The sequence below is a fragment of the Elephas maximus genome, chromosome 11, assembly GCF_024166365.1.
Source record: "Elephas maximus indicus isolate mEleMax1 chromosome 11, mEleMax1 primary haplotype, whole genome shotgun sequence".
Taxonomy (NCBI): Eukaryota; Metazoa; Chordata; class Mammalia; order Proboscidea; family Elephantidae; genus Elephas; species Elephas maximus.
Window position 1 is genome coordinate 102,414,949 of NC_064829.1, and position 15,892 is coordinate 102,430,840.

A 15,892-nucleotide genomic window follows, 5' to 3' on the forward strand; every position below is an offset into this window, starting at 1 on the left:
AGACCTATGTTTTCTTTGAAAAATTTAATAGTTTTACCTCTGGCATTTAGATCTTGACCCATTTTTAGTCAATTTTTGTATATGGTGTGAGGTAGGGGTCCAACTTTATTCTTTTTCGTGTGGATATCAGTTGTCCCAACACCATTTGTTGAAAAGACTATTCTTTCCCCATTTAATTATTTTGGCAACCTTGTCTAAAATCAATTGACTATAGATGTATAAGCTTATTTCTGGATTCTCATTTCTATTCCATTGATCTATGTGTCTATCCTTATGCCAGCAATATACAGTCTTGATTACTGTAGCTTTGTGGTAAATTTCGAAATTGGGAAGTGTGAGTCCTCCAACTTTGTTCTTCTTCTTTTTTAAGATTGTTTTGTCTACTCTGGATTCCTTGTATATCCATATGAATTTTAGGATCAGTTTGTCAATTTCTGCAAAAAGTTTGCTGCGATTTCGATAGAGATTTTATTTAATCTTTAGGTTGCAATTTTAGCAATATTGTCTTCCCATCCATGAATGTGGGATGTCTTTCCATCTATTTAGGTCTTTTAAAATTTATTTCTTTGATGTTTTGTAGATTTTCATGTACAAGTCTTGCACTTATTTGTTACATTTATAGGATTTTAGACTTTTTGATGCTATTGAAATAGAATTGTTCTCTTAATTTCTTTTTCAGAGTGTTCATTTCTAGTGCATAGAAACCAACTGATTTTAACGCATTGATCTTGTATCCTGCAATGTTGCTGAACTGGTTTATAAATTCTAATGGTTGTATTTGGAGGATTTCTTAGGAAATCTACACAAAAAATTATGCAATTTGCATATGAAGTTAGTTTTACTTATTTCTTTCCAATCTGATGCTTTTTATTTCTGTAACTTAATTGCCTTGGCTAGAATTTCCAGAGCAATGTTAAACAGAAGTAGTGAGAGTGGACGTCCTTGTCTCTTTCCTGATCTTAGGGGGAAAGCTTTCAGTCTTTCACAATTAAGCATGATTTTAGCTGTGAGTTTTTCATAAATGTGCTTTATCAGACTGAGGCAGTTCCCTTCTACTCCTAGTTTGTTGAGTGCTTTTTTAAAAAAAATCATAAAAGAGTGTTGGATTTTGTCAAATGCATTTTATGTATTTATTGAGGTGGTCATATAGTTTTTGTCCTTTATTTTGTTACTATGATGTATTACATTGATGGATTTTCTTATGGTGAACTAACCTTGTGTTACTAAAATTAATCTCACTTAGTCATGGTGTATAATCCTTTTTATATGTTGCTGGATTTGGTTTGCTACTATTTTTTGAAGAGGTTTTAAAATCTATGTCCATTAGGTATATTGACCTGTAGTTTTTTTTTTTTTGTTTTTTTTTCCCCTTGTGATGCCTTTGTCTGGTTTAGGTATCAGAGTAATGCTGTCCTCGTAGAATGAGTTGGGAAGTGTTTCCTTCTCCTCTATTTTTTGAAAGAGTTTGTGAAGGAATTGCTACTAATTCTTCTTTGGACATTTGTTAGAATTCACTAGTGAAGTCACCTGTTCCTTGGCTTTCCTTTGTGGAAGCTTAAAAATTACTAATTTATCCTGGACAGAGTGGGAGAAAAATGTAAAACAAAATTCAAATTCACACACACACAAGGAAATAAAGGGCATCTGGATTGGCAAGGAAGAAGTAAAATTATCTCTATTTGCAGATGACACGATCTTATACACAGAAAACCCTAAGGAATCCTCCAGAAAACTATTGAAACTAATAGAAGGGTTCGGCAGAGTCTCAGGTTACAAGATAAACACACAAAAATCACTTGGATTCCTCTACATCAACAAAAAGAACATCAAAGAGGAAATCACCAGATCAATACCATTCACAGTAGCCCCCAAGAAGATAAAATACTTGGGAATAAATCTTACCAAAGATGTAAAAGACCTATACAAAGAAAACTACAAAGTACTAGTGCAAGAAACTAAAAGGGACCTACATAAGTGGAAAAACATACCTTGCTGATGGATAGGAAGACTTAACATAGTAAAAATGTCTATTCTATCAAAAGCCTTCTATACATACAATGCACTTCCGATCCAAATTCCAATGATATTTTTTAAAGTGATGGAGAAACAAATCACCAGCTTCATATGGAAGGGAAAGAATCCCTGGATAAGTAAAGCATTACTGAAAAAGAAGAAGAAAGTGGGAGGACTCACTCTACCCAATTTTAGAACATATTATAAACCCACAGTAGTCAAAACAGCCTGGTATTGGTACAACAACAGGCACATAGACCAATGGAACAGAATTGAGAACCCAGATATAAATCCATCCACATACGAGCAGCTGATATTTGACAAAGGCCCAGTGTCAGTTAATTGGGGAAAAGATAGTCTTCTTAACAAATGGTGTTGGCATAACTGGATATCCATTTGCAAAAAAATGAAACAGGACCCATACCTCACACCATGCACAAAAACTAACTCCAAGTGGGTCAAAGACCTAAACATAAAGACTAAAACGATAAAGATCATGGAAGAAAAAATAGGGACAACGTTAGGAGCCCTAATACAAGGCATAAACAGAATACAAAACATTACTAAAAATGACGAAGAGAAACCAGATAACTGGGAGCTCCTAAAAATCAAACACCTATGCTCATCTAAAGACTTCATCAAAAGAGTAAAAAGACCACCTACAGACTGGGAAAGAATTTTCAGCTATGACATCTCTGACCAGCACCTGATCTCTAAAATCTATATGATTCTGTCAAAACTCAACCACAAAAAGACAAATAACCAAATCAAAAAGTGGGCAAAGGATATGAACATGCACTTCACTAAAGAAGATATTCAGGCAGCTAACAGACACATGAGAAAATGCTCTCAATCATTAGCCATTAGAGAAATGCAAATTAAAACTACGATGAGATTCCATCTCACTCCAACAAGGCTGGCATTAATCCAAAAAACAGAAAATAATAAATGTTGGAGAGGCTGCGGAGAGATTGGAACTCTTATACACTGCTGGTGGGAGTGTAAAATGGTACAACCACTTTGGAAATCTATCTGGCGTTTTCTTAAAAAGTTAGAAATAGAACTACCATACAACCCAGAAATCCCACTCCTCGGAATATACTCTAGAGAAATAAGAGCCTTTACACGAACAGATATATGCACACCCATGTTTATTGCAGCACTGTTTACAATAGCAAAAAGCTGGAAGCAACCAAGGTGTCCATCAACAGATGAATGGTTAAATAAATTATGGTACATTCACACAATGGAATACTATGCATCGATAAAGAACAGTGACGAATCTGTGAAACATTTCATAACATGGAGGAACCTGGAAGGCATTATGCTGAGTGAAATCAGTCAGATGCAAAAGGACAAATACTGTATAAGACCACTATTATAAGATCTTGAGAAGAACACATTCTTTTGTGGTTACGAGAGCGGGGAGGGAGGGAGGGTGGGAGAGGGTTATTTACTGATTAGTTAGTAGATAAGAACTACTTTAAGTGAAGGGAAAGACAATACTCAATACAGGGAAGGTCAGCTCAACTGGACTGGACCAAAAGCAAAGAAGTTTCTGGGATAAACTGAATGCTTCAAAGGTCAGCAGAGCAAGGGCGGGGGTTTGGGGACTATGGCTTAAGGGGACTTCTAAGTCAATTGGCATAATAAACTCTATTATGAAAACATTCTGCATCCCACTTTGAAGTGTGGCATCTGGGGTCTTAAATGCTAACAAGCGGCCATCTAAGATGCATCAATTGGTCTCAACCCATCTGGATCAAAGGAGAATGAAGAACACCAAGGTCACACGATAACTATGAGCCCGAGACAGAAAGGGCCACATGAATCAGAGACTTACATCATCCTGAGACCAGAAGAACTAGATGGTGCCCGGCCACAACCGATGACTACCCTGACAGGGAACACAACAGAGAATTCCTGAGGGAGCAGGAGAACAGTGGGATGCAGACCCCAAATTCTCATAAAAAGACCAGACTTAACGGTCTGACTGAGACTAGAGGAATCCCGGTGGTCATGGCCCCCAAACCTTCTGTTGGCCCAGGACAGGAACCATTCCCGAAGACTACTCATCAGACATGGATTGGACTGGACAATGGGCTGGAGAGAGATGCTGATGAAGAGTGAGCTACTTGTATCAGGTGGACACTTGAGACTGTATTGGCATCTCCTGTCTGGAGGGGAGATGGGAGGGTAGAGAGGGTTAGAAACTGGCAAAACTGTCACGAAAGGAGAGACTGGAAGAAGGGAGCGGGCTGACTCATTAGGGGTAGAGTAAATGGGAGTATGTAGTAAGGTATATATAAGCTTATATGTGACAGACTGACTTGATTTGTAAACTTTCACTTAAAACACAATAAAAATTATTAAAAACAAACAAACAAACAAACAAATTCACACACACAACAAGCTTGCTGACCTGACAGAGACTGAAGAAATCCCGAGAGTATGGCCCCCCAGACACCCTTTTAACTCAGTACTGAAGTCACTCCTGAGGTTCACTCCTCAGACAAAGACTATAGAGCCAATAATAACACAGGTGAGGTATGTGCTTCATAGTTCAATCACATATACAAGACTAAGAGACGCACCAGCCCAAAAACAAAGACGAGAAGGCAGGAAAGGACAGGAAAACTGGATGAATGGAAACACAGAAACGGGGGTAGAGAAAGGAAGACTGTTGACACATCATGGGGCTGGCAACCTACGTCACAAAACAATTTGTGTATTAACTGTTTAATGAGAATTTACTCTGTAAACTTTCACCTAAATCACACACATGCACAAATTACTAATTCAGTTTTATGGGACATTCCAGTTAATTAATGGCCTAATAATGTGTTTAGTGCTTCTGTTCTACTTTCTACTTTTTTTTGTAGTTCCTGGGATCTTAAAAACTTTCAAGTGGTTATCCAAGGCACAACAAATGGTCTCTATTTGCCTGAAGCAACAGAGGAAGAAAGAGAGTCAGGAATAGGAGGAGGAAATGGAATGCGTGGCTAATTGCCTCCATGAACAACTGCCTCCTTTGCAGTGAGACCAGAAGAACTGCATGGTGCCTGGCTCCCATTACTGAACATTTTGATCAAAGATTCTATAGAAGAATCCTAATCAAAAAGAGGAAAATTCAGAACAGAATTTCAAATTCTCATGAACTCTAGACTTTCTGGAGTCATGGAGACTGGATGAACCCCTGAAACTATTGCCCTGAGATCATCTTTAAACCTTAAACCAAAAATATCCCCTAAAGTCTTCTTAAAACCAAACAGTAGTTTAGCTTAACTAGTAAAAAATGTCTGCCTTGACCATTATGCTCTTTTAAGAACTGTCTGTGTGGAATCAAATTGACAGCCGCAACTAGAAAGATTAGACAGGAGCCTTAGACGGCAGTGAGTTTATGTCAACGGGGGAGGAACAACTCAGAAAAGGAGGGTGAGAATGTTTGCACAACTAGAAGAATGCTCTGTCACTGAGTTATACGTGTAGAGATTGTTAAACCGCTGTATGTCTTGCTGTGTATATTCTCAACAACAGCAAAATAAATAAAATTTAAAAAATATTAATTTAATTTACTTATGGGTCTATTCAGATTTTCTATTTCTTCTTGAGTTGGTTTCAGTAGTTTGTGTCTTCCTAGGAATTTGACCGTTTTAGCTATATTATCTAATTTGTTGGCACGGAGTTGTTTATAGCATTCCCATGTCTTTCTTCTTATTTCTGTAAGGTTGATAGTGATTTCCCCTTTTTCATTCCTAATTTTTAAAATTTAAATCTTCTCTCTTTGTTTTCTTCGTCAGTCTAGCTAAAGGTTTGTCAATTTTGTTGATCTTTTCGAAGAACCAACTTTTGGTATTGTTGATTTTCTCTGTTGTTTTTCTATTCTATATTTCATTCATTTCCACTCTAATCTTTATTATTTTCTTCCTTCTGATTGCTTTGGATTTAGTTTGCTCTTCTTTTTCTAATTTCTTAAGGTAGACGTTTAGACTGTTGATCTGAAGTCCTTTTTCTCTCTTAGTTAATATAGGCATTTACAGGTACAAATTTCCGTCTACCATAATTTTTGGTATGTGTATTTTCATTTTTATTTATCTCCAAGTATTTTCTAATTTCCCTTGTGATTTCTTGTTTGATCAGTGTCTTCTTAATGTCCTGTTTTTCTTTCACATTTATTTTTATATACACTTCAAAATCAGGTTGACAAGATCTATAATTTATTTCTATTATGATTGCATTAACTTTAAGGGTTAATTTGGGAAGAATTGGCACTTCCTCATATAAAATCCGAGGCTGTGAGGCCATTAATTCCTACTAGGTTTTAGGCTTGTTCCTAGATGTTTTAAAGCTTTTATTGACGATGGGAATGGGATCCAATTTTCTACAACATTTTCTAGGTGTGTATTAAAACTATGATTTTGATAAGTGATCTTGAATTCAGGCACCTTGTTCTGATAGCGTATCAATTTGTTCTCTAGAACTATTTCTTAAGTAGGCCCTGTCATGGATTGAATTATGTCCCCCCAAATATGTGTGTATCAATTTGACCGGGCCATGATTTCCAGCATTATGTGATTGTCCTCCATTTTATGATTGTAATTTTATGTTAAAGAGATTAGGGTGGGATTATAACACCACCCTTACAGGACACATCCCTGATCCAGTGTAAAGGGTGTTCCCTGGGATGTGGCCTGCACCACCTTTTATCTCTCAAGAGATAAAAAGGAAAGGGAAGCAAGCAGAGAGTTGGGGACCTCATACCTCCAAGAATGCAGCACCAGGAGCAGAGTGTGTCCTTTGGACACAGGGTTCCTACATCTGAGAAGCTCCTTGACTATAGGAAGATTGAGGACAAGGACCTCTCTTCAGAGCTGACAGAGAGGGAAAGTCTTCCTTTGGACCTGACACACTGAATTTGGACTTTTAGCCTACTTTACTGTGAGAAAATAAATGTCTCTTTGTTAAAGCCATCCACTTGTGGTATTTATGTTATAGCAGCACTAGATGACTAAGACAGGTGCAGATTCACTTTTTGGCTCAGGGCTCATGCTATTTGAGATATCATTCTTTTGTGCCATCAAAGGCATTAGTGATGCAGCATTTCTTAAAAAAGTACTCTTTTTCTGTCTCCAGGATTTTTTTCTAAGCATTGTCATCTATTCCACATGCTTTGATGCACATGGACAGCCAGTGACAACCGCAGGTTGACTGCCTCCTGGTAGGCAGTGGTTGAAGAAGTCTGCATATGAGCAGCTGAGAGTTAATTAAATATAGCATTATTATTGTGGTGCAGTGAATTACTTAATATGGCCCTTCTAGCCATAGTCTTTGTGACTCACACACAATGATTGAGTGGGACCATGCAAATAAGGTATATGGAACCCTAACAAAGGGATTGGTTAATTTTGCTATCCCACTAGGCTTAAAATGAGCTATCCCAAAGGTGGGAAGGGAGGATCTCACCACTACCAAGAAAGAAGAGTCAGGAGTGGAGTGAGTCCTTTGGACCTGGGATCCCTGTGCTGAGAAGCTCCTGGGACCAGGAGACAGGGGAAGAGAGAGAGAGCTGTAACACTGAAGACAGCAGGAAGTGGTGGCGGAGAAATGGCAGCAGCAGAGGCAGGAGAATGGCAGGAGATGGCGAGGTGGGCTTCCTGGCCCACAGAGAGAGAAAACTGAGTGTCTTTGGGCAGGAGGCTTGCTGGCAGAGTAGGGTGCCTCTGGGCACTTGGTGGAGCTTGGTTTGCTGACCCATGGAGCTAGAGTTGAGTGCCTTTGGGCTGAGGCTTACTGGTGGAGTGGAGTCCTCACCTAATAGCTTTAGATTATTTTATTTTTTCACAGGTTGCTACTCCAGAACCATCCCATCTAAACTATGGAGTCCTCAATTTATATGGAACTCTTTGATGGCAGGGCTATAGTTAGCGCCCTTTACAGCTTTATACTAGTTAGCTGTAATCTTCATCCTATCTTCTTCTACCTCATAGTTCTGGGACAACCTGTTCTCCATCTCTTCACTGATCCCCTTACCAGCTATAGAAATGGTAGGGGGTGTAGTTCGCAACCACCACCCATCAATCAGTTTGTCATACTGTTGGTGGCTTGTGTTTTGCTGTGATTCTGGAAACTATGCCACTGGTATTTCAAATACCAGCAGGGTCACCCATGGTGGACAGGTTTCAGCAGAGCTTTCACAGAAAGACTAGATAGAAGGCTTGGCAATGTACTTCAGAAAATTAGCCAATGACATCTTGGAAGAAAGACCTGGTAATCTACTTCCAAAAAGTCAGCCATTGAAAACTCTATGGAACACAGTTTTACTCTGACATACATGGGGTTGCTATGAGCCAGAACTGACCCTGCAGCAACTGGTTAATGGTCAGAAGACAGAAAAATCAAGTTGAGGCAAGAAATAACGTGGCAGGGGATGCCTGCAGACCACACCCAAACAAGGGTGAATGAGGCCTGGGTATATGGATGGGATGCCATTGGTTACAACATGTGGGTGGTTAAAGAAGCAAAACTAAAATTTATGAAAAAATAAACCATTTGGCAATAAATATAAGAATATCCTAAAGAAAAAAAAAAGAAAGAAAATTAGCCAATGAAAACTCTATGGGAATGGAACTACTAGAATGGAACTAATGACTGTTCATGCATTGTGAAGAACGTAACCAAAGTCACTGAACAATTTGTGTAGAAATTTTTGAATGGGTACCTAAACTGCTATGTGAACTTTCACCAAAACCACAATAAAATATTATTAAAAAATTAAATTTATTCAATTAAAAAAACCGAAACAAGCTATGGAGAGCAACAGAATATTGTCTGAGCCCTCAAGGTTGGCAGGCACTCAAAACACACAGTGGCTGCAACAATGGACTTGAATATACCAACGATTGTGAAGATGGCCCAGGACTAAAGAATGTTCCTTTCTGTTGTACATGGGGTCGTCATGAATCAGAGCTGACTCCATGGCAATTAACAACAACACATTCAGCAAAGATGCCTGTAGTGTCTTCATCCTTCTCCTCTGTAACCGTTAGCCTGTGGTGCATGGGGCCATTTGCACAGATGTCTGCCATTTTCTTTTCCCTCTTGGAAAGGGTGTCATAGGCACCAACTCTCTGGATGATACAGTTTTGTGTGTGTGGTGCTCTGTAGCTCATTGCATGTTCCACTTAGGGGGCGGTATGCGGTTCTGGGTTATACTGGTGTCGTTTATTCCATTTATTTTGTGCCAGTGCCAGCTTGTGGGCAGTTCCAATGGGAACCAAATCAAAAAACCCATTGCCATCGAGTCAATTCCGACTCATAGCGGCCCTATAGGACAGAATAGAACTGCCTCATAAAGTTTCCAAGGAGTGGCTGGTGGATTCGAACTGCTGACCTTTTGGTTAGCAGCTGAGTTCTTAACCACTGCTCCTCCAATGGGGACAGGGACTGTGAACCTGGAGGAGTCAACAGTAGCAGCTAGTGCCTCCTCAAGGCCCAGTAGCAGCTCTGGCGCCAGTGGAAACAGGTGTTAGCCACAGCAGGCCTGTAGTACCTCCCAGCAATGCCGACAGTGGTTCCTGCTTCATGTCCTGCTCTGGCTCATACACTCTGGGGCCTCACCTGACCCGCATTAGATATTATGTTGATCCCCATTTTGCAGATGAGAAAACTGAGGCTGCAACAGACCAGGGATACAGATAATGGTAAAGCTGGAATTTGAACACACTGGTCTTAAAAGAAAAAACAAAACAAAACCCACTGCTGTCGAGTCAATTCTGACTCACAGAGACCTCATGTGTTACAAAGCGGAACTTCTGCGTAGGGTTTTCTCGGCTGTCGTCTTTATGGAAGCAGATCTCCGGGGTCTACTGCACCATTTGGGTGGGTTTGAACCACCAACCTTTTGGTTAGCAGCAGAGAGCAAATGGTTTGTGCCACCCCGGGAACACTGGTCTGCCTGACCCTAAGGGCTGGGATCTTTTTTTAAATAATATTTTATTGTGTTTTTGGTGAAGGTTTACACAGCAGTTCAGTTTCCCATTCAACAATTTCTACACAAGTTGTTCAGTGACATTGGTCACATTCTTCACGACGCTTGAACATTCTCATTATTTCCTTTCTGATTGCCCTGTTTCCATTAATCTAGTTTCCCTGTCCCCTTACCTTCTCATCTGTGTTTTGAAGTAATCGTTGACGTTTGGCCTCACAGAGGTGATTTTTAAAGGTGCACAGTATTCATGGGCAATATTCTTAATTTGTGAGCCAGTCTGTTATTTAGTTAAAAGGCGACCTAAGGTTTATTTTGGTTCAAGATTCAAAGGGCAATAACCTCTGATAGACCTTCAGCCTCAATTTTCTGGAATAGATCACCAGGCCTTTCTTTCTAGTCTGTCTTAGTCTGGAAGTTCTGCTGAAACCTGTCACTATGGGTGACCCTGTTGGCATTTGGAATAAAGAGGGCATAGCTTCCAGCGTCCGAGCAACACGCAAGCCACCACAGTACCACAGTCCAGTAATATTTTTTAATATTTTGAAGTTCTGTTCCATATTTCTCTCCCATTCTATCAGGATCTATCTATTGTGGCCTTCCCTGATCAGAATGGTCGGTAGTGGTAGCCAGGCACCTTCTAGTAAAGGCTGGGATCTTAACCTTGGTGCTATTCTGCCTCCAGAATTGCCCCCTGAGTTTACCTGGAGGCCTTTGATAAGTCACTAAATAAAAGTAGGGCACACCAAATATGACCTCCTGTTAACTTAACAGCTTAATAACCTCTGCGAACTGGGTCACATTCACAGGTACTAGGGGTGAGGACTTCAACATACCTTTTTTGGGGACACAATTCAACCCATAACCACCACCCTCTGCAGAATCTCCAGGGTTCTTGGCTCTAGTGGTTTTGGTGGGTCTTCCAGAGAGGGTTTTTTTTTTCCCCCCAGAGAGGAAGGGAAGGGAGACCGGTTTCCTTGCTGGGTCAGCCCTGCTGTTCTGTCATTTACCACCAGTGGGCGCTCTGAAATTAAGATTTAAGACTCGTGGCCATCACACCGACCACCATTATTCAGCGTTTGGTTCCTTGAAATGAGGCAGGACTTTCAATATCTTTGTTAAAAATAAAAAATCCAGCAGAGTTATGGGGTTTTATTTCCATGCTGTTTGTGGGAGAAAAATACTAGTGATCCTTGTCTGGTTTAGACAGAGAAAAGCTACAAGCGTTTATTCTTTTGAGAGAGAGAGAGAGAGAGTGTGTGTGTGTGAGTGTGTGTGTGTGTGTCTGTGTGTGTGTGTATTGGTATCACCATGGTAACAAATGATCAAGGAAAGCTACCAATCAGAATTCCAGGCTTCTTTGGGAGTTTATTTTTCTCAGGATATTGCAACAATTTCTAGAAGAATCTCACAAGACTCTTCTGTTCAAATTATTCTTTGAAGGACAGATTTAAATGAACAGACCAGGTTGGTAGCAGGAACTGGAGCCTTCTGACTGCATTTGAAAACAAAGGAATGTTCTCAGTTTGTTACTGTCTCTGAGCAAATTATCTTTCTCTCCACAGTTGCAGGGGGAGAGAGAGTATCTCCTTTACTTTTTTTTTTAATTAAAAAAAAAATCTTTTTTCATTTTTATTAAAAATGTAAACAAAAATTTTTCAATTTTTCATCAACAAGCCACTCCTTTTGTTAATAATAGACCCCTGGGGGGCACAAACAACTCTTGGCTATTAACCAAAAGGCTGGCGGTTCCATCCCGCCCAGCAGCACCCCGGAAGAAAGCCCTGGCAATCTGCTTCTGTAAAGATTCCCAAACCAAAAAAGCCTATTGCTGTGGAGTCAATGCCAATTCACAGCAACCCTATAGGGCACAGTAGAACTACTCCATAGGGTTTTCAAGGCTGTAATCTCTGCAGAAACAGACTGCCACATCGTTCTCCCAAGGAGTGGCTGATGAGTTCCAACCACTGATCTTTCCGGTTTGCAGCTGAACGCTTAACCCCTGTGCCACCAGGGCCCCTTTCTGTAAGGATTACCACCAAGGAAGTCCTCTGGGGCTCAGTTCTACTCTGTAACACATGGGGTTGCCAAAAACTGGAATCAACTCAAGAGCACCAAATTTGCTCTTTGGTTTTTGTGAATAGGTGGGACCTCCATTTTAAAGGGTTGACTCGGAATTTCCTTCATTGGCATCACAGGCTTTTGCTGGCAGAGCACCCAGAATTTTCTTTAACCTATCAGTCTTCACTACAGTTCCTGCTGACAGAGCGTGGGCTCTGGAGCCAAGGTGCTTGGGTGTGAATCCTGCTCTGCCACTTAAAAGCTGTGTCACATTGGGCAACTTACTTAACTTCTCTGTGCTTCAGAGCTGTTACCAAGGAAAAAATGAAGAGATGTCTATAACCACCTTATTTTACTTTTACTTACATAAATTTTTAAAAGGAGGAAAATATCACCTTATTTTACTTACATAAATTTATAAAAGGAAGAAAATATCACCTTATTTTACTTTTACTTATATAAATTTACAAAAAGAGGAAAAGTGCATGGATTCTTTTCCTAACTCCGGGATCTCTGTGCAGTTCAGTATGAGTGAGTGAATTATAATGGGATTAGTGATGATGTAATCAGACGATACTACAAGGCTGAGGGATAAATTCTATTTCTTATTAAAAAACACCCAGTAACTAAGCACAATTCCCTACAGCAAACATTTAAACCAAACTTGGTGGTTACCATGGCTTTAAGATTAGGGATTAGATTCCAGCAGGGATCAACACAAAACGATGACGGTGAAGTAGTCTCTAGTTGGTGAGCTGTTGCCTACGAAACCACGGACCTGGGTGGTGCAGGTGGTTTGTGATCGCTTGCTAGTCTAAAGGTTGGAGGTTTGAACTCACTCATGGAGGAAAGGCCTTTTGAACTGCTTCCATAAACACTCCCCAGAAAACCCTACAGCCTAGGAAATCCTACGGGGCAGTTCTACTGTGTAACACATGGAGTCACCACGAGTTGGAATCGATTGGACAAAACAAAACAGATTTTGTTTTCTTGGTTCCTAAGGAACCAGCCAGAAAACACTGTTTTGTCACACAAAAGGAAATCATTTGTATAAATCCAGCTTTCATTCATTTGTTTGACAAACTTTTTTTGAGCGACTACTGTGTTTCAGGTGTTGTTTTAGACTGGAGGTTTTTGACCCTGACTCCATTGACATTTGGGTCTGTATTAGTTTCCTATTGCCGCTGTAACAAGTGACCTCAAAGTTAGTGGCTTAAAACAACACAAATTCGTCATCTCACAGATCTGTAGGTCAGAGTCTGACACAGATCTCACTGGGCTAAGATCAAGGTGTCATTCCATTTTGGAGGCTCTGATGGGGGGGTGTTATGGATTGATGTGTGTTTCCCCCGCCCCCCCAAAATTTTGTGTTGGAATCCTAACCCTTATACCTGTGGAAAGGAGCCCTGGTGGCAAAGTGGTTAAGCACTCAGCTATTAACTGAAAGGTTGGCAGTTCAAACCCACCCAGTAGCTCCATGAAAGAAAGACCTGGCAATCTGCTCCTGTAAAGATTATAGCCTAGGAAACCTTATGGGGAAGTTCTACTCTGTCACATGGGGTTGCTGTGAGTTGAAATCGACTCGACGGCACTCAACAACAGCATACCCTGGGATGTAACCTAATCTAATGCCATCTAATTAATCCATCAGTTGAGGTCATGCTAGTGTAGGGTCGATCCTAAACCTAATCACTTCTGAGTTATATAAACAGCACATTAGACACAAACACACACATACACACAAGGGCAAAGACAGATGCTATGTAAGGATCTTCAAGAAACCAAGGAATGCCCAGGATTACTGACAAGGAAGGGATGAACTTGACTGAGATCCTGGTTTGGACTTTTAGCTTCCAGAACTGTGACAAAATAGAATAAATTTCTGTCCTTTCAAGCCACTCACTTGTGGTATTTGTCATGCCAGAGTAGGGTGGGTCCTGCACCTAATCACTTCTGAGCTGTAAAAGGGTAGAATAGACACCGAAACCCATAGAGGGGGGAGACAGATGTCAAGGAAACACCAAGGATCGCAGGCTGACACCAGAAAGTAGGAGAGAGGCTCACAGGAGGGGTGAGGATTTCCACACATGTTTTTGGGGACACGATTCAATCCATAACACCACGTAGCCTAATTTACAGGCTCTGGGGATTCGTAAGTAGGCATCCTTGCTGTTATTGTTGTTAGGTACTGTCAAGTCGATTTTGACTCAGAGCAACCCTACGTGACGGAGTAGAACCACCCCATAGGAATAGATTGCCAGGTCTTTCTCCCACGGAGCTGCTGGGTAGGTTCAAACCACCAACCTTCTGTTTAGCAGCCAAGTGCTTGACCGTTGAGCCACCAGGACTCCTTTTAGACATCTTTGGGAAACCAGTATTCTTCCCAACAAGGTGCCGGTTCATTTTTTACGGCGGGGGCTGGCTCGTGCATCGTAGAATGTTTAGCAGCATCCCTGGCCTCTACCTACTAGATGCCAGTAGCACCCCTTACTAGAGAGACAACCCAAAATGTCTCCTGAAACTCATTGCTGTGAAGTCAATTCGAACTCATACCAACCCTATAGGACAGAGTAGAACTGCCCCACAGGGTTTCCAAGGAGTGGTTGATGAATTAGAACTGCCAACCCTTTGGTTAGCAGCTGAGCTCTTAACCACTGTGCCACCAGGGCCCCCAAAATGTCTCCAGATATTGCCAAATGTCCCTTGGGGGCATAATTGTCCCCAGTTGAGAACCACTGCTCTAGGCAGGAGGGCACCCTTGCCAGAACAACTTAACCAGAACACTGACCACACCTTACTGAGAAACACTAGCGTCCCCAATCTCTCCCCTCGTTTCCCATTTATACCTTTGGGCCTTGTAGACTACTGCTTCCATAGAATTGCAACCAAGGCCAAATGGGGTCTATGGCTCCGGCGACAGGGCTGGGGAGGAGACACACTCAGGGAGTAGTCATCAGCACAGGGATGTCATTAGGAACTTCCCTGAGAAGTACGACCTCCACACTGCCCACACAGTGACAGGTGTCCAACCTTGTCTTTCATCCTTTGAATCCGTTGTCTCTCTGACTGCTCCCTTCCACCCTCCTTTGGGTCTTGTCTTTCCTGGTCTGCCCACGATACGATACTGGAAGCTGTGCCACCACTATGTCAAATACCAGCAGGGTCACCCATGGTGGACAGGTTTCAGCAGAGCTTCCAGACTAAGACAGACTAGGAAGAAAGGCCTGGCAATCTACTTCTGAAAATCAGCCAACGAAAACTCAATGGTGTGTCACAGAATATTGTCCAGGGACATTCTGATGTCATCCCTGTGGTGATGACTTCCCTGGGTGGGTCTCTTGCCCAGGTCTTCTTACAATCTCCACCCTTTCTCCTTGATCTCCTCCACATCCACTGCTTCTATTCTCTATTTTCCCTCCTGCCTCCATCTTTGTCCTCATCCCAGCTCTATTACTTCCCTAATGTTGCTGCCACACAATATCACACACTTGTTAGGTGCTGTCGAGTCGGCTCTGACTCATGGCAATCCCACATACAACATGATCAAAACGTTGCCCTGTCCTGCTCCAAATCTTCACGATCATTGGCATATTTGAGTCCAACCTAAGGGGCTTCTTCCAGCACTATATCAGACTATTCTGTGGTGATCCACAGGGTTTTCATTGGCTGATTTTTGGAAGTAGATTTCCAGGCCTTTCTTCCTAGTCTGTCTTAGTCTGGAAGCTCTGCTGAAATCTGTCCGCCACGAGAGACCCTGCTGGTATTTGAAATACTGTTTGCTTAGCTTCCAGCATCATAGCAACACAAAAGGCACCACAGTGCGACAAACTGACA